This window comes from Choloepus didactylus, chromosome X (genome assembly GCF_015220235.1).
Source record: "Choloepus didactylus isolate mChoDid1 chromosome X, mChoDid1.pri, whole genome shotgun sequence".
Classification (NCBI taxonomy): Eukaryota; Metazoa; Chordata; class Mammalia; order Pilosa; family Megalonychidae; genus Choloepus; species Choloepus didactylus.
In genome coordinates, this window is record NC_051334.1 from 129,563,325 (window position 1) to 129,588,121 (window position 24,797).

At 44.7% G+C, this 24,797-nt stretch overlaps 1 protein-coding gene across 1 annotated transcript in view; it reads left to right on the plus strand.

Annotated features, from left to right (window-relative positions):
- Positions 1-1,131: 1,131 nt before the first annotated feature.
- The window catches only part of RTL9 (retrotransposon Gag like 9), a 40,856-nt gene continuing 17,190 nt past the window's right edge, over positions 1,132-24,797 (plus strand). Inside the window, exon 1 of the mRNA XM_037822012.1 lies at positions 1,132-1,218. The gene's annotated coding sequence lies outside the window, so the exon portion shown is untranslated. The remainder of the gene's footprint in view (positions 1,219-24,797) is intronic.

The window sequence follows — 24,797 nt, forward strand, 5'->3', positions numbered from 1 at the left end:
TTTATGGTCCATCCAAATATGCTAATGATTGAGAATTTGGGCTCTGTGCTTAGAGTGCCTAGGTTTAATTTCTTCCTCTAGTCCTTATGAGCTGTGTGGCTTTGATCAAGTTTCTAAACTTCTCTGTGCCTCCAATTTTCTCATCTGTAAAATGGAAAAAAATAATGCCTCCTTCATAGAGTTACAAAGAATAAATGAGATAATCCACATGAAATGCTCAGACAGTACCTGACACAAAGCATTCAACAAATGCTGCCTATTATTATTACTATCACAACTATGATGATGACAACGATGATGTAGTCACAAAAAAGAACAAGCTGGATCTTTATGTCCTGATATGCAATGATATCTATAATATAGTATTGTGATAAAAGTTACAGAAGAATAAGCATGGTAGGATCTGATTTTTGTTAAAGATATTGTAATATGTTATATATGGGAAAAAGTTTGGAAGGATAGACCGACTGTCAACAGTGGTTACCTCTGGGGAACGGGAGGGGGAAGTGGATTTTCACTTTAGCGATGATTAGAATTGTTTTCAACAAGCATGTGCTACTTTTATAATACACAAAAGATGTAAAGAAAAAAGCTCCATTTGGAACACTGAGGACAGTTAATCCCACCAAGTCTCACAACCACCGGTCCTCGGTCACAGCCCAAAGGTTTCTGCCTATCATTTGTCCTCTCCCAAACCATCCCCATACTGCCCTGTGCTTTCATCCCTATCACTCCAACTCATCTATCTCTGCACTACTGCCCTCTTCCACCCTCCTCAGTACGCTCTGGAAGCCCCATCCCACGGCAAACACCACCCGCACGCCCGTCGTTCCCCGCGCCGTTCCCCCGCCCTACACTCTAAATAAACTTCTTTACAGAACACTCTTCTCTACCTCCGCGCCTGGAAGTGCTGAAACCTGAGTCGCGACAGAGGCGCTCACGGCTTTGCCCGCAGCGCCCTCTAGTGGATACAGTCTAACACTCCCACACCACAGGCACCCTAGGGCTGGGAGGTGGGGTCTGTACTCTAGCTTTCCCTGTTTGCGTCCAGACCGTTAGTCCTCCGTCCTCAGCCTACCGCACCCTCTTCTCTCCTCTCCTCGTCGTCTCTTTTTTTTTTTAAACTACCTACTCCTGGTCACTTCCCCACATTCAACGAGGAGTTCGACATCTGGCTCACTGTCTTCTTCTTCACCCCAAGTCCTGACATCATTCTGGGTGAGTTTGACATCCATGATCCATGTGCAGGACACACCTCCATCCCATCCTTACCATGCTTCATAGTCAGAACTGCTGCATCTCAGAACCCCTCACCATCCACATCCTTCCTGCTGACCACGATGCTCCTCTCTTTTTACCTCAGGAGGATCTCCAGGCTCTTGAGCCTCCTCCATTCTCCTACCCTCTCAGACCCTCCCACCTTCCTTCCTTTTTTCTCCATTCTTGAAAATGATGATTATGATAAGAATAAGAATGAATATATGTGTGCCAGGCACATACTAAGTATCTTATGACATCATTTCAATAATCTCATGTAATCTTCACAACTCTGTGGACAGCTTTTTTTTTTTTTTTTCCTAAGATGAGGGAACTGAGGCTCAGAGAGATTGAGTGACTTAGTCAAAGCCCCACAGCTAGTATGGGACAGAGCTGAGATTTGAAGCCAGGTCTGTTTGCCTAACTCCTGGAATGTATATGTCAGGATCTTGCCTATATCTGCAACTCCCTTGCCTTGTATCTTTCTGCCACATCCACTAGGCAAAAATCCCAAGCCTGGATAAATTTAACTGACAGCCTCCTCCTCTGTTTTTACACCCAGATGGAGGAACACTGCTGGAGAAAATCCCGTAACTTTGTTGATTAGTCCCACTAGAAACTCATAGTTTCCAACCTCAGCTGGGCCCTCGACTCAGCTAAACAATCTTTCTAAGTAACTGTCCTCACAACAGCACTTTCAAACTTTCTCCCCTGCCCTCTGGAGTCAGACTGTCTGGGTTAGAATCCTGCCTTGGCCACTTCCATGCTCCATACCGTGCAAGCCTTTAAGGAAGGGTGAGGTGGAAGAAAAGGGCATGAGGGGAAGGGGAAGTAACATGTACTGAGGGCTTTCTGCGTACCAGCCACTGTGCCAGGTGCTTTGCATGCAGTATCTCATTTAATCCTCCCCAAAACTCTTCAAGGGAGATTTATTCTTGCTTTACAGAGATGGAGAAAGGGGAACAGAAAACTTAAATCAATTGCCAAAGTAGCACAGTTTTTTTCAGTAGAGAAGCCATTTCATTCTTTTAGACCTTCCCTATGTTGGTAGATTATTGATATCGCCTGTTAAATGGTCTCCTTGTTACCCATACCATGCCCTCTAATTTACCCTCCATTCTGTTGCTGGGACAATCTTCCTAAAATATAAATCTGACTCTGCTAGCATTCTTCTTAAAATCCTTCCAAAGCTCCCCATGATCTTCGGCATGAAACTGAAACCTTTAACCTCAATCATTTGGCCTTCTCCTGCCTTTATAACTACATCCACTCCCTACCTGCCTGTAATTCAGCTATTTTGAATGGTTTGAGCTACCTGATGATACCTTCCTTTCATCAACTCTACGCTTTTGAATGTGTTCTGCCTGGTCTCCCCCCACCTTCCCACCCCTTTCCTGTCTGCTTTAAGTGCTCCTCTCATGTGCTTGCATGGCATTTATGCCTTGATCAATCCTGCTGTGGTCTAATTACCTCCTGACTTGCCTGTTTCCTCCACACTAAACCGGGAGCTGCTTGAGGACGGGCACTGTGCCTTTCATCATTTCTGTACTCCCCAGGGTGGATCACCAGTGCCTGGCTAAATCCCTGTTTGTTGAATGACTGACTGACTGACTGACAATGGAGTGAATGAGGGAAGAAAAAGCCCTCACTTGGCAAGTTTAGTGACATGAGTTGTTTGGTATCTGGCTCTTGGCTGAAGCTTCTGCAGTTTTTCCCTATGACTACAGTGCTGTAAAAATATGTCTGCATGTGGATAAAGACTGGAAGACAACTTTCCACACAAAATTAAGAGTTGTGTTACAGTGGTGAGTTGATGGATGCTTTTTTTTTTCCTGTTTTCAAAATGTTCTTTAATGTGTCTTTCCGATTGTTTTGGCAATGTAGCAGACATTGTAGAAATGGAAACGGGCTCCCATGAGGGAACTGCCAACCAATATGTACTGATGCCCAGTGTACCCTGCTGGGTTCTTGGTGCTTTAGGGAGGGAGGTGGGTAGAGATGGCTCATTCTGACTCAGGTTCACATGGCCAGGAGTGTTGCCAATTCTGTTGCATTTGCTGGAATAGAATAAGAACTTTCAAGAATTTTCCAAGCTCCTGGGTTGAGATGTTTTTTCTCTCTAAGCTGGGCAGAAAACAAAGATGGCTTTTGTTTGCAATGAAATACTCATTTCTTTGATTTTGTCCTTCAAAGTGACTTCTGCAGCTTTTGAGGTCAGGTTTGCTGAGAGGGAAACTGATTGCTTGTGCTTGGCTGGTTTAGAAATGACCAAAAAAATGTTTCCTTTTCCTGGCTCTCAAATAAAATGTTTAAGAATTTCACTGGCAAAACAATGAAATTGTTCCTTTACTGCGGCAGGATTCCCAAAAATACATGTTGTGTTTTAACTTAACTCAGAAGAGGCAAAGAATCGGAAGAAGTACTCTCTACAATTCAGATGATGAATATTATGCCTTTATTGAATGCTGACTCACTCCATGTCAGGCACTGTGTTCAGGACTTTGTAGATACCTCATTGAAAACTCGTGACAGCCTTTGGAGTATGGACAGTTATTATCCCCATGTTTGAGATGGTGAAACTGAGGTTCAAAGAGGTTCTGCTCCGGATTCAAAGCAGAGTTCAGCTGGTGCCAAAGGCCAACTCTGACCACTTGATGACCCTGCCTCTCAGCTAGTCTTGCTTCAGATGTACGCATTTTTTTGTACTTAACAAACACTTGTGTAGTACTTAGCAGGTAAGTGCTTTAATGCACCTTAGCTCATTTAAACCTCATAAATAACCTTCCGAGGAGGTACTGCTATTAATGCTATGTGACAGATGAGAAAGTGGAGGCACAGGGAGGTTGGGTCACTTGCTTGGTGTCAGGCAGGCTAGCATGTGACAGAACCACAGTTACAGTCCTGGTGGCTGTGCTCTGGTGTCTGATTCTTAACCTTGAACCTGTGCTGGATAGCATTCGAGTCCCTGTACGCTTTCTCTACAGCTCTGGCTCAGAAACACTGAAGACATGGACCTCTAGTTGTAGTTTTAAAACAGATTTGTATGTTTTGGAATATTTTTTCCCAGTGAAGACTGGTGTTCCACTCCTAGAGTTCTTGGGGGGTGGGGTGGGGTTGGCAATGGCTTCTAAAGGAGAAGCAAGCTCTCTCCTCACACTTTACACATTTTTTGGTATCTTGGGGAGGGGCAGGTTTCTCAGCATCTAGACACTGGAGGGACAGAGGGCTTTTGATGTGTCACCTCATCACCTCAGGAATTAAGGAATTAAGCAGAGACTTCTGGATAGTACCCTTCAAAGGCAATTTGTTTGGAGTTACCAGGAGCAGACAGAAAGCTCTATCCTACTCCACTGCCCACCTGGTCTTGCCCCTGCCTCTGCCCATCTACTCCCTCCTACCCCCCACCCTCCACTCCCAAGCCAGGCCTAGACAATGGTGGCTGCTCAGCTCAAAGAGAGAGGGAGTTGAAGGGGTAGGGAGGCCCAACCCTGTAGCTTGAAAGCTTCATTTGACAGGGGAGAGGCACATCTGGTTTGGGTTTTCAATTCAATTCAACAATGATTTATTGTGGGCCTGCCAGCTGCAGAGGTTCTGCGCTAGGCTAGGCAGCAAGAGTTGCAAAGATAAGTAAAATATTGTCTGTACCCTTAAAGGATTTTACTAGGTAGTAGGAGAGTTTACATGTGAATGAGCAGTTTTTATGCCACAACCCAGTGCTAAGTGGTTTACCTTGCATATCTCATCTCTTTTAAACTTTCCCAACAGGTTCTGTGATGGGGTGGGGGATAATTACTTTTTTTTTTTTTACACATTACTTACTTTACACATGAGGAAACTGGGCCTCAGAGAGGAAGTGACCAGGCTAAGGTCACACAGTTAGGAAGTGACTGAACCAGGCCTGGCAACCTAGAAGTGTCTCACTCCAAAGTCCACACTCTTAACCATTACATTACACTTACCATACTGACTGAGCTCCGTATGCCAAGACTTGTGCTATGTGGGCAGCAGGCATTATTTCATTGGCAACTCCCAACATTCTGATGAGGAGGGTATTGTCATCCCCTTTTCCAGAAGAGAAAACCAAGGTTGCCTTGGGATTTGGGATTTGAACCTAGGTTATCCCAGCACACCAGCCTATACCATAAAAGAGAGATACACAGGGTGCCATGAGGGTGCAGGGACAAAAGTAATGAATTGTGCCCAGAAAGGCTTCAGGGCATTTGGATTTGGCCTTGATGGACAAATGAGGTTTTGATAGGTAGAGTTGGAAGAGACGGCCAGTCAGAAAGGATACAATAAGCAAAGGGCCAAAAGAACTGAATTGTGGGGCATTTTTGATTGAGAGGCTGCAGGCTCATCCAGCTCTGGGAAGGGTAGCCTGGGTGACAGGGAGCAATGGGAAGGAAACAGGACACCCCTGAGGGTTTTCACATTTGTCAAGGTGAAGTTCTTGTTTTTCAATTAAGAACAGGTTCTCCACCCAAAAGGCTTTTAAAATGATCCTATCATGCAACCCATCAGCAAGTACACATGGGACTCTTACTGTCTACATACTACTGGGCTGATAGCTGTGGGGAATACAAAAGAAAGTAACTAATTTCCTTAAATGTGTGCTGAGTGCCCCCCCCCCGTGTGTTGGGGAGACAAGATACACATACCTGAAAAAGCAGCAGCCAGCCTGGGAAGATTGTGATCAGGGCCAAATGAATTTTCCCAACTGTCAGATCTCAAGGAACACAAAAATGGGTTGGTCGGGGCAGCAAGGTGAGGCTTCTCCAGGAGGGTGGGTTTAAGCATCAAGGGATATTTAACAGGTGAGGGTAAAGAGGAAGACAAGCAAGCTTAAGACCAGCTAGGGCTACTAGTGCGGCCGGCTCAAAGGGCTCTGGAGAGACTGCACCTCTCCAAACCACTGCTGTTCATGTCTTGACTTCTGGGGGTTTGTCAGGGAAGGTGGGACTGTATGGGATTGGAGACAGCCTGTGGGAGCTGGGAAACAGGGCTGGTACCTGATATTCCTGATCCTCCAACTTTCTACACTTAGCCTCAATTCCTGGCAACGCCCCCAGCTGCTGGATTGTATGTGTATGTGTGAGCAATATTTTAAATTAAGCAGTGAGTGCTTTCAGCTCATCATAAACATGCTACAAAAGCTTCAGCCACGGTCTGAGCCCACCCCCCCCCCCACCCCTTACACTCGGGCAGCAGCTGGGGCCATTCAACCCCACACTCTAATGTGTGTTGCTTATGACTCACCAACAAAAAAGACTGTATGTTTCAGTCTCCCTGGGTAGCTGATTCCTAGTTGTGGTGGGAAAACTCAGTGTGAATTTGGAAGGCAGATGGGCTCAGTCCCGCCCTACTGATCAAGCATTCTGAAACATTTGGAGCACCTACTGTGTGCAAGGCATTGTGGGTGAGTCCCTTAATCTCTCTGACTTTCCATTTTCTCATCTTCAAAATGCGTATAATAATTCTGCCTGCTTTACCTTCCTACCAGGGCTGAATGTCCCAGTCATGCTGGTCTTTTCATCTCTGAAACATTCCAAAAGGCTTTTCCTGCCCCAGGGCCTTTGCACATGCTGTTCCTTCTGCCTGGACTGCCCTTGCTTGGGCAAGGCTCTTGCAGAAGGGTCCAGGAGGCTTCTTGTTAAGCTCTCAATCTCAGCTTAAATGTTACCTCCTGAGATGTGTCTTCTCTGACCACTACAGTTTCTCTCCTGCCCCTCTCCAATATTCTTTTTATTGACAATGTTTCCTTCATCACACTTACCACCCTGGGTAATTATGTCTATTTGTATGTACCTGTTTATGGTCTGTCTCTCCCCCTGGAATGTAAGCTTCAAGAGGAAAGGGGCCTTGTCTGTATTGCTTAGTACTGTGTTCCTATCATCTAGAGTGGTGCTTAGCACATAGTAGGCTGACATAAGCAAAACCATCTGGGAAATATTTCCTCCCTGAGGTTTTTGCCAGACATGTGGTTGCTGAGGGAGAAATCATGGCAGAACTGTCATTTCATATGAAAAACAAAATCAGGCTAAGAAAAAAAAATCATGCTAAAAGGGAGGAGTTGTTGAAAACAGTTCTGTTTTAGAAACCAGTCCTTGGATTCTCAGACACAGTGTCTTATGAAAATCAAACAAAAAGAATAAGAAACATAATAAGCTAAGTTTGTATTGGATGCTTCCTATGTGCCAGGAACTGTTCTAAGTGTTCTAAACAGATTATCTCATTTAATCCTCATAATAACCCTTATTAGCCCCATTTTACAGATGAAGCCCTTGAGGCACTGTGATGTTAAGTGAAGTGCCCAAGGTCACACAGCTAGTGAAAGGCAGAACCAAAGTTGGACCCAGGCAGTCTGAGAACCCAGGTCACACACTAAATCATTGTTGCCAAACCCTAGCTGACATGCTATCCTGCAGACCCTGGCATGCCTCTGCTATAGCACTGCAGTGCAGGGGCTTCTTTACTTCTCTACCTTTCCCACTAGACTGAGCTTCTAAAGTGCGGGGTCTAGGTCTTCTTCAGTTTTGCTTTCCCTGTGGCTAGAATGTGTATGCATCAATAGTTGTTTAACGACTGACTGAATGAATCCATGTTCCTTAATTTTTGGGGGGCTTTGGGCTTATGGGCTAATGTATATTTCCCTGGTTTTTATTAAACTGTAGCACTGGGGACAAGGATGCGCTGGGGCAAGAGGTCCCTCTCACTACAGGGTGCAAGGAGGACCAGCTCTGACTGGTAAAGCCAAAACAGTGTTCTATAATGCAAGGCGCTTGATTCAAAGGGATTTCATTTTGTCTTCAATCTAAAAAGTAGCTGGACCCATTTAGGACTTAAACAAACTTTCAGTGTTCAAATCCCATCTCAAATCCTTTGCAGAAGGAGGCAGAGTGTGTGTGTGGGGAGAGGTGGGGAGGTGGGGAGAAGGGAGTTATAAATAAACAAATACCCACAAACCGGCTGGTTTTTTAAACAGAATTTGCTTCAGTCAGCGCTGCGCCACATTTTCCCAACTGGCCTCTGTCATGAGAACAAGTGGGAACTTTCATACTCAATGACTTTATTTATTTATTTTTTCCGACCAGATGAATGGCAAGAGTTTTGGCTAGGGAGGCAAGTTTCAAATCCTCCGCGCACAGTTTGCTGCCCTACTGTGCCCCATCCATCACACACAGTGCCCCGCACAGCATAACCAGTCATTACATCTGCTGCTTCAGCCTTCAAAAATAATTGGGTCACTGTTTTATTTCACCAGTGAGAGAGCTGCAAGCCTGTTAGGATTATGTCATTGACATTTGGGTGAAAAGGCAATCATGATATACTGGTCATTTAACACAGCTGGGAATGCGGCTGTGTTGTCATTATTTGGGGTTCTCATCCAAACCAACTCCCACTTTGTTTCACAGCCCAACCAGTGTAAATGGATCGCTCTGATGTACATAACTTTTAAAATATTTTCTAGCACAAGCAGGATCTAACTTGGACTTTTCCGTTTGTAGGCACAGCAATCTGAAGGTGAGAGAAGCTTGCTTTTCACGCGTGTGGGAATTGTACACCCTAGTGGCAGGATGCTGTAATACAGTATCATTTGTTCACTCACTGCTAATCAGAGCCAAGGACAGTTTTGGCTCAAGAACAAGCGAGGGTTAATGTTGTCTGTGGGGGAAGACCATTTAGACAATTCATGAATCAGAGTTGTGTTGCAACTTCTATTGTGTGTTAAAATTGGACCTGTGCTTTGATCGCAGTTGTCAGCATGCTTAAGCAGGGGTCCCTATGAATGAAATTCAAGCATATTTGCATTTATCAACAGGTACTAATGATAGCAGAAAAGCTTAGCTCCAAACAAGGAAATGATTAGCACTGATTATAGAAGTTTAAACAGAGCTCAAATTCATGTGCTCATTTTTCTATTGCAACCCTTCCATCCTCTTTTCCCACCTGTGTGCTAGCTCGAGTTTTATGGCATGTGACCATTAATGTAGTCTTCAAAAGAATCCATTGCAGGCACATGTACATCCCTGTTCTGTTCCCAGTCCCCGCCAAATCAGCTCTGTGCCCTTGCCAGTCACCTAGAGGTGACAGGCAGAGATCGCCCAGTAAGGAAGTTAGCTAAAGAGATGGAGTGGGGTAGACATGAATCTACAAATCCCAATCATCATGGCTATAAAGAACTCAGGCTCTTAAATTTCTTTTGGCAACTGATTCCAACTGCCTTGCCTTCTGGGGGCTTTGGTATTTGTTCTCGGTTCCTGGTTTGATCTGTCTTTCCCTTATGGCTGCAGTTTCCCTTTCTATAAAATGGGGCTCTTACTGGGATCAAATGAGAGAGCATACCCGGAAGACCTGGTCCAGTGCCTGGCACAGAATAAGTGCTCAACAAATGGTAGTTGTCTCCTTTTCCCTGTCCAGGTTTCTCCTAGTCCTGTTCTCTGCACCTTCAATATTGGCCCTGGATCAGGGCCTATTCCCTCCCGGACAGGTAAGCCAGGTCATCTGCCTCTCAAACAAGCTGAGCTTCCCTCTCTGGCAGCCTTCTGTTGTCCTTACCTGTCGCCATTTGACACTCACAGTAACCACAGGCAGACCTCTGCCAGCTGCTGACATTAACATCCTAAATTCTCGCAGAGAAGAATAACTTTGCAGACAGGAATTTGCATGTCTGGGCCAGATACCAGACTGGCAGGCAAAGCCATATTTACCTGCCCTCCCCAACTGTGAGCAAGTCACCCTTATTCTGGTTAGAACCAGATATTTCACACCCATGGCTGCAATGCCACACATCAAACAGTTGCTTACAGGGAATATAGAATGGTTTTCACATCAGCAACATAACCTGCAGGTTACTTCTCACATTTCTTAAATCACCTACCACACCTGGGTATTTTTCCCTTGAAGATGTTGGGTTTCTTGTAGGGACTTTAATTTGGAAGCCCTGGGAGCACTAATCTGCTCTTTCCAAGGGGGTCTCTGATGGCTTTAATTTGCAGGGAGTTAAAATATTGGAGAAGATAAGAGATCTTTCCCCAAACTCACCTGCTCTTTGAAAATGCCCGCCAGTTGCCTTGGCAAACAGCCAATCCAAACATGAAAAAAGAGACAGGGAATGCAAGAATCCTGAATGCTATTCACAGTGCATGTACAAACAAGAACTGGGGGCTGGTGGTGGTGGTGATGGGGTGACAGGGAAGAGCAACAGAAAGAGGAGAAAAGGCGGAGTTTGTAGCCCAGGCTGTGCTCTGATTCCACCTCACCACATCCACCCCACACACACTTTTAAAGAGGAGAGAGAAAGTGTTGTGGCAGCTTAGTGTCAGCAGACTTCCCTGCCAGGATCAATTGCTCAGGCTGAGAAATTCTCCAGTCTGGCAGACCACACCAGGGCCAAGAGTGAAGGTTCAGGCCAGTGAGGTCATTCTGATCATCAATTCTCAACTGCTTTGACTAGAGTTTTCAGTTTTGGGTTCTTTGGTTATTGGTGCATTTGTTTCTTCCCATTCGGGAGAAGAGTAGGGAAGGTGCTAACCTGATCAATTATTTCGTATGTGCTAGGCTCTGTGCTTGTCCTTTTTGACACACAATCACATTCTGAAGGACTCTCTGAGGTACAGCAACTGTGTGATTTTGATGTGAATCATTGGTTTCTTTCTTTGTATTCCAAAGGAATGTTTTTTTTCCTGATAAGTTTAATTTTCCAGTGTTTCCAACATTAGGGATTACATGGTAAGAGATAAAATGTTAAGTGTTTAACCAGTTCTTATTGGGAGTTATCTTTTCCTCCTTCAGATCTCTGGCAGATGTCTGGAGTGTCTTTCATGTGATATTATTGGAAATACACATTCATTAATTCATATAATTAATTTTAAAAAGTGTTTTTGAGCCCTTATTCTGAGCTAGGTACTACGCTAAATGCTTTACATACCATATCTTGTTTCATCACCACAGAGCTGTGAGGTAAGTACTGTCATTATCATCATTTTCTGAATGAGAATACTGGGGCTCAGAGAGGGTAAAGCAAGATCACACAATCAGTAAGTGGGGAGCTGGGATTCAAACCGAGGTTTATCTATGCTTCTATATTTCCTCCACATGCCATCTTTTGGGCCCCTCATAGCTCTTGAGAACAAAACTCTTCCTAAGGAAAATTTTCCTACTCTACTTTTTGCTAATAGTAACAAAAACTCCTGCTGCTGCTGTGGCTACTTACTACTATTACCATTTATCCAGCATTGTTATGTGCTTTTATACTCAGCTCCTAACTGTAGAATTCATACCCAAGCCTGTATGAGTACAGTGCACCCACTCCACCTTTCTACTCTGCTTGTAGTGTAACACAGGGGATGTGGGACATATGCCCCTGGGGTGGGTCAACTGCTAGCACAACTACTGACATTCACCAAATGTTTATTGAGCACATACTGGATGAGTAAGCTATAGCTGCTACCCTCGAGCTGCTCCTAAGACCTTCACAGCAGATAGGCAGGGGAAGAATGCATTTAAATTCATTAAATATACCTAATATAAAAAACAAGTCCAACCTGTAATGAATGTATCAGAATATCCATAAATGTGTGACTATAAAGGGCTCAAAAGGGATGGGACTTGTTTAGTAATAAGAACAAGGAGCTAAATAGCTACATGAGTGTAGGTAAATCACTTAACCTCCCTGAACTTCTGTTTCTACATCTGAGACCTCAGAATAATAGTTATAGCCACCATTTAATGAGTACAACCACTGTTGTCACTTTCCCTTTTCTATAGCTGAGGCTCAGAGAGGTTAGGTTATGTGCCTTAAGTCACACAGCTCATCAGTAGCCAGTTGTTTCCATCTCTGGAATTCTCTCTCCAGAAATCATAACCACTAAGTTAAATCACCTTCCTTACCTCCCTCCAAATCAAGGGTTTTCTACCACGTTGCCTTAAAATTAAAATTAAAATTAAAATTAAAATCAAGGACAATTTTGTTCAATTGAGCCAAGAAGATAAACATTAGAAATAGTAGTTAGTAGGTAAAAATGTTGCCAGGAGTTGCTACACAAAAGGGCAGAAAGACACTTGAGGGAGTTACAATGATGGGGGTGTGGCTGGGTTTGCATGTTGCGGGTTAATTGGATGCCTGACAACCCTTACCTTCCTCCTTTGCTTTCCTGCTCAGCAATTTCTCAGTCTTCTCTAGAGTTCATGGCCCAGCAAGAGATAGCCCGAGATGCCGCAAAAAGGCACCAGACCAGGAATGGCAGGCCTAGGGCAACAGGGCTCTGGGCTGGTAACCATAAATAACCACTTTAATGAAAACCAGCGTTTGCCAAAAACCTTGTCATTTCTTAAGAGATTCTGTGCTTCTAATATGCTAGTTACTTGAGAAAGGCCTAGCCTAGTATATGCAATAACAACAATAATAATAACAGTTGCCCTTTAATGAGTACTTAATATGGGCCAGACCCGGTGCTAAACACGTAACATACACTAATTCATTTAATCCTCACACAGCCCTATTAGGAAAAGTCCTATTATTTTCCCCTTTTCACATGGGAGGCATCAGGCTCAGAGAGGCTAAGTAACTTGTCCAAGGTCATAGAGCTGATTGGAGCTGGAATCTGAAACCTGAAGCATCTGGTTCCAGGGCCAGAGCTCTTAATTCCTGTATTTCATGAACATCTGTTGAAGGAATAAACAGATGAATGAATGGACAAATGTATTAATTCATTTCACTTTCACAAACATTTATTGAGTGCTCTGTATGGGTCAGCACCTGTGCCGGGCATTGAGGATTCAAATGATTAAAATACACACACACACACACACACACACACACACACAGAGTATATAGCCCCTGCCCTTGAGGAGCTCACAAAAGCGCTCTCTAATGTGGCATGCTTTCTTCTAGGGAAAAGTGACTTGAATTACGTGAACAGCAGTTTTTAATGATGCTATTAAATTTAACCCAAAGCAGGGGTTGTGCACCAGTGAGCAAAGAGTTTCAAAAGAGAAGTTCTTTGATTAATCATTGATTCAGCAAGAAAACGGTTACTACCAGAAATGGAGCTGCAACTCCTATCACATTAGCTAACTCTTCTTCCATCTATCATGTCTGTATTTATTCTGTCTAACCTTCCCATGGTACAGAAGTTATCGGTACACTAATGGATAATTATCCCATCCATCATTTGTTTTGGTCCTGCTGATTCCTGGCAATCTACTTGCCCACAGAGGAGACTTACAAACAGTCATGACCGATGATGCACTGGAAAATTGTTCATTTTTAGACATTTTAAATCCATGCAGAATGAATTTCTTTGCAGGCTGCCCTTTAAGCTGCGCTTGTTTTTCTGGTTATATAAGAGCAGGTTATGAATTCTTTACCTGCATGTGAAACATGGCCTCTGTGAATATTTCAAAGGGAAAACACCTTCTAGGCAGCAACTCTATAAATCTTTTTTTTAAATGATGAGTGAAGGAAATAAACATACCTGGAGTAATACAGAGGAGCAAGTTCCATGCCTGAGGCTCCGGGGTTGGTTTTCACGTGAGGGTGATCACTAGCTTCCTTTACATTTCCAGGTATTTTGAAGAGAATCCCAAGTTGATTATGGTTGAGGTGAGGACTCATGGTACTGAAAGTAGGGGTTGACTGGACAGTGAGAGATGCCTGTTGAATTTGCTGGGACTATGGCTATGTGATTTGAGGACAGAAATGTCCCCCCATCCCCACCCTAGGCCTGGTAATGTATTTAACTTTTGATTGTGGTACTACCATCATGCTTAGTACAATTGGAGTCATCTTCCCTCTACATACTCTTTTTCGTTGATCTCAGTTTTTCCCATGCTTTGGCCACTATACATGTGGTGATGATCCCAAAGCTTCACTTCCAGTCAAGAACTCTTTCTTGAACTTCAGATCTGGCTACCAGACATCTTCACTTAGATGTCCCAAAGACCCTGTACAAAATGGAGTTTATCTACCTGCACAAACCTTATCCTCCTTCTGTGTTCACTATTTCAGCAAATGGCACCACACCCACTTGCCCAAGGCAAACCCAAGGGTTGTCTTTCATTCATCATTATTCCTCCCACTACTTTCAGCCAGCCACTAAGCCATGCCAAGTCTACTTCCTAAGTATTCCTTGAATTTGACCCATTTTCTCCATCCTACTGTCACTGCTTTGCTTCAGGACTCCCATGAGTCATCTTTTGTCTTGATTCCTGCAATAGCTGCCTATTTCCTCGTCTTTATTTCCCCTATACAGGACTGACTGCATCATTTGTGGGCCTCAGAGAAAAAAATGAGAATGCAGGACCCCTTGTTAAAAAATTATTAAGAATTTCAAGATGGTGACAGCAGAGCATTAAACCAAGCATGGGGCCTGTCTGAGTACAGGGTCCTGTTTGAATTCACAGCCTTGCCCCTACATGTATCCAGTGTGCTAGTCAAATGAACTCACTATTCCCTGAATTGCTCTGTAGGTTCACTTCCTCCATGACTTTGGTTAGACTGTCCCCAGCTTTCTCTACCCCTCGCATCAATCCAAAGTTCTCCCTTCCCATAGATTTACTGCCTCCCTTTCCTTCAAGGGCCAGCTCAAGTGTCAACACCTACCATTCCATACCGTAGTAGTTTCTTCCACAAGCCTGATATTATCAGTTATCTTTATTTGCATGTTGTCTTGTCTCTTTACCAAATTTTAAGCTACTTGAGGGTAGAGATGGTATTTTGTTCATTATTGTACTTCTTACATACCTAGCACAGTGCTTTGTACTTATCGCACGTGTTGAATGACACAGGAAACAAATGCCACAGCCCCAGTCACTGAGTTTGCCAAAAGAAAGATAGACATAGAGCCAGAAAACCTGATTTGAGTTAGTCATTATTAGCTGTGTAATGTTGGACAAGTCACTTTGCTTCTCTGAACCCTAGCTTTGGCAACTGTAAAAAATGATACTTTTTCTAATTATTTTCTGCTAGTATCATGTTCCTTGCTAATGTCCTCAAAATCTTCCTTAGATTTTAATACATGCAAAACTTACTTTTTATTTTATTTAATATAATTGCATTATATGAAGTCATTGAGGGTCCAATTCTGCTTTTAGTTTCTGACTTCATCATGTCCTTTGTAATTTTGAATTATGAGTTCAAATTCAGCAAGACTTCATCTGTGATAATCCCATGAAACTTGGGTTGAGGGTATGTCCCTCAAGGGAGGATTTTTGTTTGCTTCTTCCAGATGCTCTGGGGCACAGTTAACACAGGACAAAGGCAAAGGCAGTATCTTATTTGCCTGTATTACCCCAGTGCTTAGCTCAAGGACTTGCCCATTGTAGGTGCTCAACTTGTTTTTGTTGGTTGAATGGATGAATGGATAAGGCATCCTACCTGCTTTGCTTTGAAACCCAATAAGAATTGTAACCTCTGGTGGCAGCAAAGAATGGTAGATGCATCAGAAAAATAATTACTAACATATATTGAACAAATTGAGCACTTATATCCACAAGCTACCATTATAAGCACTTTGTATTTATTAGCTCATTTGCTTCTCACTATAACTCTGGGAGGTAGGTACTATTACTGTCCCCGTTTTACAAAGGGGCACTAGGCTCAGAGAGGCTAAGCAATTTGTTCAAGGTCACAAGGCTAATGAATGGCAGAGCTCAGATATGAATCCAGGAAACCTGAAGCCATATCTATATTGTAGATCGTATATTGGAGAAGGGAGCAACAGTAGTGACAGCAGCAAGAGTGGAAAATTTCAGTACTGCCAAAGAGACTGCAGGAGCCACACAGGCTACACCAGGCATAGGAAGAGACTTGGCATGGTCTTGTATTGTTAGATATCCCTTGTATATAAGTTTATTTTTTTCCCCAACTGGAGTAAGAGGACTTTGACGTCAAGGATCATAGATTACTGCTCTTTGACATACTCAATATAGATTTGCTGAATGAACAAATGAATGTTTTCAAAATAAAGATGAGTGCTTTGAATAAATTACCTCACATTTTGAGTGTCAGACTGAAATTGGGGAAAAAGCTTTTGCTTTGCTTTAAAACCTGAAAATACCTAGATACGGCCATAACATGTCTGGTTAGAACACCTTGCTTTTGTACCAGTGTATGGTACTCAGGACCCCCTGGGAATAGGAAGAAATTAACTTGGATTCTGCTTTCACAGACCCCGGGGCTGTCAGGAACCAAAGGCCACTGTGTGTTTAACCCATTCCTTTGGCTGATATCCAAATCAAGAGGGCCTGGAGGAAAGTGGGGCTTTATTTGCTCTGCCAATGCTAGGAAAGAATTTGAGTGTGGACTCAGTAAACATTCTAGGCTTTTCCTCCAGCACTGCTCTGGTGGAATGAAATCCTCAGTTTCTATCAATTTATGGATATTATGGGGATACCTTCACAAACATACTTTTAGATCCTGATTCAATATTTACCTGGGATTTTGGAGTGAACAGCTACCTGGGGACACAGCTCCAAAATAAAGAGGATGGGGTTGGAAGGGAGGGATGTGTGTGTGTGTGTGTGGGGGGGGGGGGTGGTGGGAGGCACTGTGTGTATTAGGTGGGGAATAAGGGAGGATGCCAGATTATGAAGCAATGGGAGTGGGGTTGGGAGGGAAGGTGTTGAAGAAGAAATAACACCCCCTGTTCCTTTTCAAGGGCTTCTCTTGGCTGAAACAACTTGTCTGGTTCCAGTCTTAGAAGCCCAGACTGGGCAGTTAGCCCTGGAGATTCCCAATTTGGCTTTCTTTATGGGTGGGGTGAGGGTTAAGAGGGTGAAGGGAAGGACTTTGGGATCCTGGTGTGAAGAGAGTGTTTGTTTTCCCAGACCTATGTTGGCATGGCCCTGGGATCAGGAGTTTGCTTTGAGGACAGTGCTAAGATATTCATTGCCCTTTCCTGTTAGGGGGCATATGGCAGGTTCTGCCCTCTCCACACCCTCAGACCAGCCAGCCTCACTGTAAGAAAACCCCTGGGGAAGGCATTGCTGAAGACTTTAATGTGGGCACATTGTGTTTGAGGAGCTTGAGGGACATTCAGGCAGCTGGAATGGTGGGGCTGGAAATACAAATTTGGGAGATGGGAGCATGTTAGTGAGAGTTAAAACTGGCCAAAGGGAATATATAGAAAGAAAAGAAGAGGAAAGTGGTTATGGAATTATTATGGCCTACAAAGTGGGAATAGGACTTGAGAGTAGTAAGGGTTTGAGGATGCTTCATTTCTTCATTCATCCATCCCTCGATTCAACATTTCTTGAACTTTATGCCAGATACAGAGTTGAAGAGGAAGTTATGGATTTGAGAGGGAGAAGGGTTAAGAGGGGAACTCTGGGTGGCTCCAGATGAAGGAGAAGGGAGGGGTTGAGTGCCTGGTCTCCCTCTTGCCTTTGAGAGCACATCTGTTAGCACAAAGCTGCATCTGTATCCCAGCCAGCTCTCCCCCTTCATTGCCTCCTTTCTATGCAACCCCAGAAGACAGAGAGCCACATGACGGCTTCCTACTCCTCTCACCGCTCCCCCCCCCACCCCGAAGTTCTTTCTAAGCACTTAGCTGTGGCGCCAGCAACACCCCTTCTCAGAGTTCAGTCAGTCCCCAGGGGTAGGTGAGGGTTGGGGGGCATTGACGCTTGTCGGAGAAGAGCTGTCTGTCTGTTGGTAATTAGCCCCAGCTGCTGTTGTGCAGCAGCGTTGGGGGCCATCAGGAGTGTCAATGCATATATATGAACCTGTATGCGTGGCGTCTCATCACTATCACTCTATTTTTCACTGTATTGTGTGCTGGCTGCCGACTTGCTGCTGTGCAACCTCTCCTGTCCCCAAGGATCCCAAAGGACAGAGTGTTCCACAGGCAGCACCAGCTTGAATCACTAATGCTGTTAAGCACAAGGACAACAAATATAGGCCCCCATATGTCCTGGATAAAAACGCCCCTGCTCCCTCCCCCTACTCCCCCACTTCTTGAATGTTTCCTTGTGAGTGAAGCTCCAGCCCTTGAAATCAGCAACACTTCACATTGCACAGTCTTTCGGTAAAGAGCTTTCACAGCTGTCATGCCATGCATCTTAAGGCAGCCCTGAGGGGCAGCATTTTACAGGTGAAGATTCCAAGGCCCAGAGAAGCAGAGAGATTTGCACAGGGTCACGCCCCCTCCCCGTCACTGCCATTGGTGGCAGAGCTATGCCCAGGATGCATGTCCAGACAAGGGCTAATCCAGGTGGCTCCAGCTGCTGTTCTCTATGTGCTCATGAGAACCCATCAGCCGTGTCTCCAAGACCCGCCTCAGCAATCTCTGAAAAAGCTGATGTACTGATAACCAGGCCCTCAGAAGCCCAGCCCCACCTAAGGGTATTTAACATCTGCCCATGTCCAGCACCTACTGTACTTATGGGGGATACAGAAAGGGGTAAAGCATAGCTCCTGTCCTCAACAAAGTGATAACTTGAATGGGGAGACAAACCTTAGACAGCAGTCCAAAGGCAATTCCAAGAACTTCTCTCTCTTTCACTAACTGGTCTGTTACCAGGGACAAGACGCAGAGACCCCTTCTGCATTCGTCTGTCTCTTACCCTAGCCCTGTCAGTGGGGGGCATGAGTAGGGATGAAGGATGGGATGATGACTGGAAGAAAGGAAAAACTAGAGTCCCTACAAATGGCAGGCACAGTGCAGAGTATGTATGTTACACATGTCCTCTGTATTATGGTTAGATTTTAGATGAATATGTATATGCATATACATACATACAAACATGCATACATACATAAATAATCACTTTCCATGGATTAACTCATCTCGTCAGCTGACTCTCATCCATGTAAAGAGCTTAGAACTGCGTAGAAAGCACCAAATGAATGTTAACTATTCTTCCTTTTAATCATCATCATAATCATCATCTCCATGAACAATATGGGACACTATGTTATTTAATCCTTATAACTCCGGGAGATAGCAACTCCTATTTTCATCCTCAGTTTACAAATGAGGAAATCAATAGCTTATTATATCCAAGCCTGGGGGTTCTGTGAATAAAAAGGAGAACCCAGTATGGTCCCAGGCATCTTTGGAGACCTCCTCCTCTAGTGAGAGGGATTGAGGCACACATAAATTCTCCTGGCCCAGTGGGTATGGCAGTAGTGGAACGCATCAGCATCACAGTGCACTGCAGAATGAATGGAGAACATCTGGGGAAGTTAAGGAAGGCTTTGCAAATGAGGGACGTTTGAGCTGGATCTTGATGGATGGAGGAATTTTCCAGAAGAAGCGAATGGAGAAGTAGGACATTTTAGGCAGAGGGAACAGTGTTTGTGTGAGGATGCCAGTATTTGTGTGAATGTGTGTGGTGCCTGTTCCAGAGGGTAGCACAAGTCATTGGTGGGGTGCATGATTGGCAGTGGCAGGAGGTGAATGGAAAAGATGGTTGGGGTCAGCTGATTCAGGGCTTTATTGGCCAAGCTGAGAGTTTTGTACTTTGTTCTCTGAGCAACAGGGATCCTCCAAAGGTTTTTTCTTAAAGCTGAAGAGTGACAGACCAGGTTTAGGTTTAAGAAGACAGTTCTTACAGCACCAGAGTGACGAAGGATTGAAGGAGAGAGAGACTAAAAGCAGGTAGAACAGTTAAGGGGCCATCTCAAGAGCCCAGGGAAGAAGTGGTAAGTGCTGTGAAGCAGGACCTTGGCAGTGAAAGCAGAGAGGATGGGACGAGTCCAGGCATATATCAATAAGTAGAAACCACAGGGCTGGGTGTCATGGTGACAATGACCCTGAGGTTCCAGCATGATGATACTGTTAACCAAGGAGGGGAACACAAGACTATTAGTAGGGAGGAGGAATGAGCAGGGTCAGGTGACAGGTTCAGTTTGGACATGTTGGGTTCGGAGTGCCAGTGGAACATCCAAATGGACATGTCCAGCATGAAGCTGGAAATCTGGGCTTAGCGATCAGGTGAGAGATGGGGCTAAGGAGCCACTGGGGTCCAAGTGGTATTACTTCATCCCATGGGACTGAATGGGGTTTTCTCCCCTCCCATTATACTCCTGCAGGGCAAGGGCTGGGGACAAAGCCAGGTGAGCTCTGGCACTTAAGGGGTGAGGTAGTGGGGGCACCAGCCCAGGTGAGAAGATGTCCTTTTTCTAGTGCATCCCCTTCTCCGCAGGATCAGCAACCTCTTCTCAGGGCTGTGTTACCGCCGACAAAGGAATGTAGTCCACGTGCAGAACTCACAAGGGCCCCAATGTGAGGAAAAAGCACTCATTCCCCCTTTTGAGTTCTGTCTTCTTTTGAAATCCAACAAATTGATGACTAGAGATTTGGGACAAAAAGGATGAGTACCACAACTATACAATGACTGCTGAAGCATTCAGTGCAAATAACTGAGTCTCTTGCACTGTGGAGGTGTGCTTACATTCACAATGGGATTTTTAAAGATCCAGTGTGTGCAAACCAAAGTCAGTCTCCTAGGAGCCCGAAAACTTTAATTAGACCTAACAGGTCCCATAACCAAATCCCATAATCGCATAAATCTATAGCAACAAGTTAGGCATGAGAGTTTTAGTCGCACTTTGAAAGTAAGAGAGCCCCAAATTGTCATTTATCTATTCATCTTCTTTCTGAGCCTTTGAATGACCCTTGACCAATCAAATCCACAGAACTATTTTTTCAAGCATGGCCTTGGTCTCCCCTGATACCCTGAGGACTTCTACTGATTTCTCTGTTAAATCCCTGGGACCACACCAATAATAGTTCTGAACACTTGACATGTATTAGCTCACTTATTCCTCATGGATATTACAGATTCTGTTTATATATAATAATATTTATAATAACAACAATAATAGGTAATGTTTACTGAGTACTTAATGTAGGTCAAGCATGGTTCTACACACTTACTTGAAATAACTCATTATTCTGCATAAACAACACTCTGAGGTAGTTATTATCACTATCCCCATTGTACAGATGAGGAAACAAATCACAGAGCAATTGAATACATTGCTTAAGGTCAGACAGCAATAATGGGCCTGAGCTGAGATTCAGACTCTGGCAGGGTGGCTCCAGTGTGCAGTTGACCACTGACTCATCCTTAGCCCCAACAAACTCAAAATGGCTCTCTGTCCATTTTGCCCCTCAGACTTGTAGCATCCCTGATTTAGGTCTGTAGTCCAGGTATTTAAATCTGCTTAGGATCTTTGTGAAATGGCTTAGAAGCTGCTGCTGGACAAGAGAGGGTCAGGACACAGAAGGCATTTGCTTTTTGCTCCCAATGGATCAGGATGTAGGCTGGGGCTCATTAAAGGAATCAGAGCCCTGTGACTTCTCTCCCCACTCCCTGCCTCCATTCCACAAGAAGGAGTGCACTGTTTCTTAAGAAGTGGTCTGAGGACCCCTTGGTCAGTTATCTGGAGAGCTTTTTAAACATGCAGATTCCAGGGCTGACCCCAAACCCAGAGACTCTGTATCTCTGTGGGATAGTCCCTGGAATATGCATTTTAAGAAACTCCCTGAGGGTTTCCTACCCAAACTAAATTCGATTGAGAACCATGTTGTTTAATCTTTGAGAGGATGTAGGCATGTTTTCTGATTCTAATGGTGCCATAAACCTTCCTGGGGGGTGCTTCCCCCCCCCCCCCCCCCCCCCCCCCCCGCCAAGTGGAGAATCAGGAAGGGCTTGAATGCAAAGAGCAAGGTGAGGAGGAGGACATGCCTGCACAGAAAGCAGAGCTACCTTTCTGCAGCCACACCCCTGAGCGAGAGTGAACTCCCTGTGCCCGGGAGAGGGCGAGGAGGGAAGGGAGAGGGAGCGAAGGAAAGACTCATGAAGCAGAAGCACCCTGGGGCCCAGACAGGTAGTCCTTTGAGGGAGGGAGAAAGATGAGGTGGGTGCTGAAGGAAAGCAGCAGTGGGCCAGCAGCCACAGGGTCAGGGAGCCTCAGTGGTAGTGGCCATGGCTAGGCAGTGACACAGCAATGGCAGTGAGCTTTACAGGACCCACAGACACAAAGTTTTAAGTGGGTGGGACTCATTTCCTTTCTGTTAGTGCTTTAGGAGCTGCACCCTTCTGCACCCCACCCTCCCAAAAGTGATTCCCTTTTCCCACTAGGGAGTGGGGAGCAAAGCTCAGTATGTGCGTGGGGAAAGCCAAGGGGGAGGATTTCATGAAACCTTAGCAATGAATCCATGTTTAGTTAGCTGGGGGATGGAGTCAATGCAGAACTAGTGAGAGGAAAGGCTTAGACACGCTCTCATCTAGTGAGACTGGGAGGAAAAGGTGAAGAGGGCCACTTTAAATGAAGGAGATGGTTAGTCCCCAAACCCTGGTGTTGTTAGACCAGCACTAAGCAAGACCTATTCTCAGGTCATGAGGCATACAACAGAGAACCAGGAATCTTAATTATTGCTGATTTTTGTTAAGTACTTACTATGTACCAGGCACTGTGCTGGGCTTTGCATGTATCTTCACAACTGTCTGTGACAGACCTTACTATTATTGTGCCCATTTTAAAGGTGAGATTCAGACAGGCTAAATGACTTACCCAAGGCCACATAGCTAGTAAATGGCAGAGCCAGGGTTTGAACTCAGGTGGTCTTACTCCAAAACACCCTGCCCACTAGGCCCTAGGAAGGGGCTGATGTAGGCAGAGGTATACGAATGGCTCACTCTTAGTCTGCAGCTCTGCATACCACCACCCACCCCCATCCCATACAGTTCTTGCGAATAAAGTGAGTGATCGTATCTATCATGAATATCCTCTGATATGAGCACAATGCTGATCCCAGAGGAAGGAAAGGGTGGGAAGAGGATCTCAAGTCTAAGTCTGTATGTGCTCCTCTCCTTTGCCAGGGTTCAAGTATTGTGGAGAAAAAACCTGTTAGACTCCTAGTCCCAGTAGGCTACCTCTCTCCCTACTTCACATTTTTGTGAGCCCTGGTTCAGTGGCTCAGGCAACTCAGCCTTAGGGTACCCTTGCAGGAAATTCTCCTATCTCCTGCCCCACCCCACCCCCGTAGGTAGGATTCTTCCTCCTCCTTGTATCCTAGTTTCATTAAATGGGTCTTTTTCTTATTTCCTAAATCCTGACTCTCTGCCTTAATAAGTTGCCTTGGACCCCATTTTAGCAAGAATGGAACCCTCCATTTCTGCCAACAAAGCTTCTTGGTACTTTTGGCCTCGGCCCAGATCCTGCTTCTATACTCCTGCTCTGAGGTTATCTTTGCGCCTACAATGATCTCATGTTCCTCCCAGCTCTCTTCTGCCGTCGATCAGAATCTGCCAGCAGGAGGGGATGAGTCCAGATGAGGCTTAATAGGTTGACCCTCCCAGGAGGTTGGCATTTTGACTGATGCCAAAGCCCTGAGTCAAAGGAATTATGTACTTAAGAATTTTCAAGCCCTTGGGAGTGGATAGGGAGAGATTTGGAAGGCCAAGGGGGACTTTCATAATGCTCCTGGAATGCCAAAAGGTAGGCATAAAATTCAGACTACTGCCAAGCCAGAACCTGGATTATTTTGGATATAATCAGAATCCATAACATAAGACATGCCCCCCCACCCTCAACACACAAGCTTTGACAAAAAGTCTTCCAGATAATGAACCTCTCTGATCCAAACATCGTTTTCTCAGAGGAAAAGCACAAGTAGGAGGGCCAAGAAACTTCATGAGTTGTCAGAGACCACACAAACAGGCAGTAGTCAAGGTAAAAACAAATTCCACTCAAGACTAGTTCCTTTCTATATCTTGAGAACTAAGTCAGTTTCCCCCGTACCCAAGGTGAATTTCCTTTCTTGATGTCTTCAGCACTGATATTAACATCAATTATCCTTGAACCCTCCTCAGACCCAACCCTCTTAGTAGAATGCAAATGATAAACTACTTATTTCTCCAGGCAGAGAAACCGAAGGCAGCCAGTCTTTGTCTAATGAACACTTTATACTTTTTCTTCCTTAAGGATAATGCTCCTTTCATGGTGCTGCATGAAAATACAAAGGCAAGACATCCTTGCCTTGTCCTGTTTTTGGTCATGGCTAAGGAAGTCATTATGAAAGCCCAGACAGACACTTTTTTTAGTATGGCTCATGGCAGGTTTTCCAAATGACTTCCTATCAAAGACATTTCCCCACCCTCACCACAAAACAGAAAACAAATTCTGTACCTTGAGAATGATTTGGCTTTGGTGTTAGGGAAGAGATTAGGTAGCCTGGCCTTGCTTTGTCATCCTGGGCTATTTTAAGGGAATTTCAGCAGCCCCAAAGACAAGAAGGAAAAGGGCTAGATGTCCACTTTACAGCAGCCGCTGGAGCTGCTTTAGGGACTAACAAGCCAACCAGGGACAATGTCCAGCCTCTCAGTAAAGCAGTGAAAGCATCAGAAATGCTCCTTTCCTGAGGAGCCTGTAGCTATTTTGACCTCTCTTTCCATTAAAATAGGGAGGCATTGAAACATGGAGCCCTCCCCATTGTGGCAGTATTCCTAACTGCGTTGAAAATCAACCAAAACCACCCTGCTCTTCCTTTTTGCCAGGGAGGAGTTTCTAGATCCTCATTTGCGTC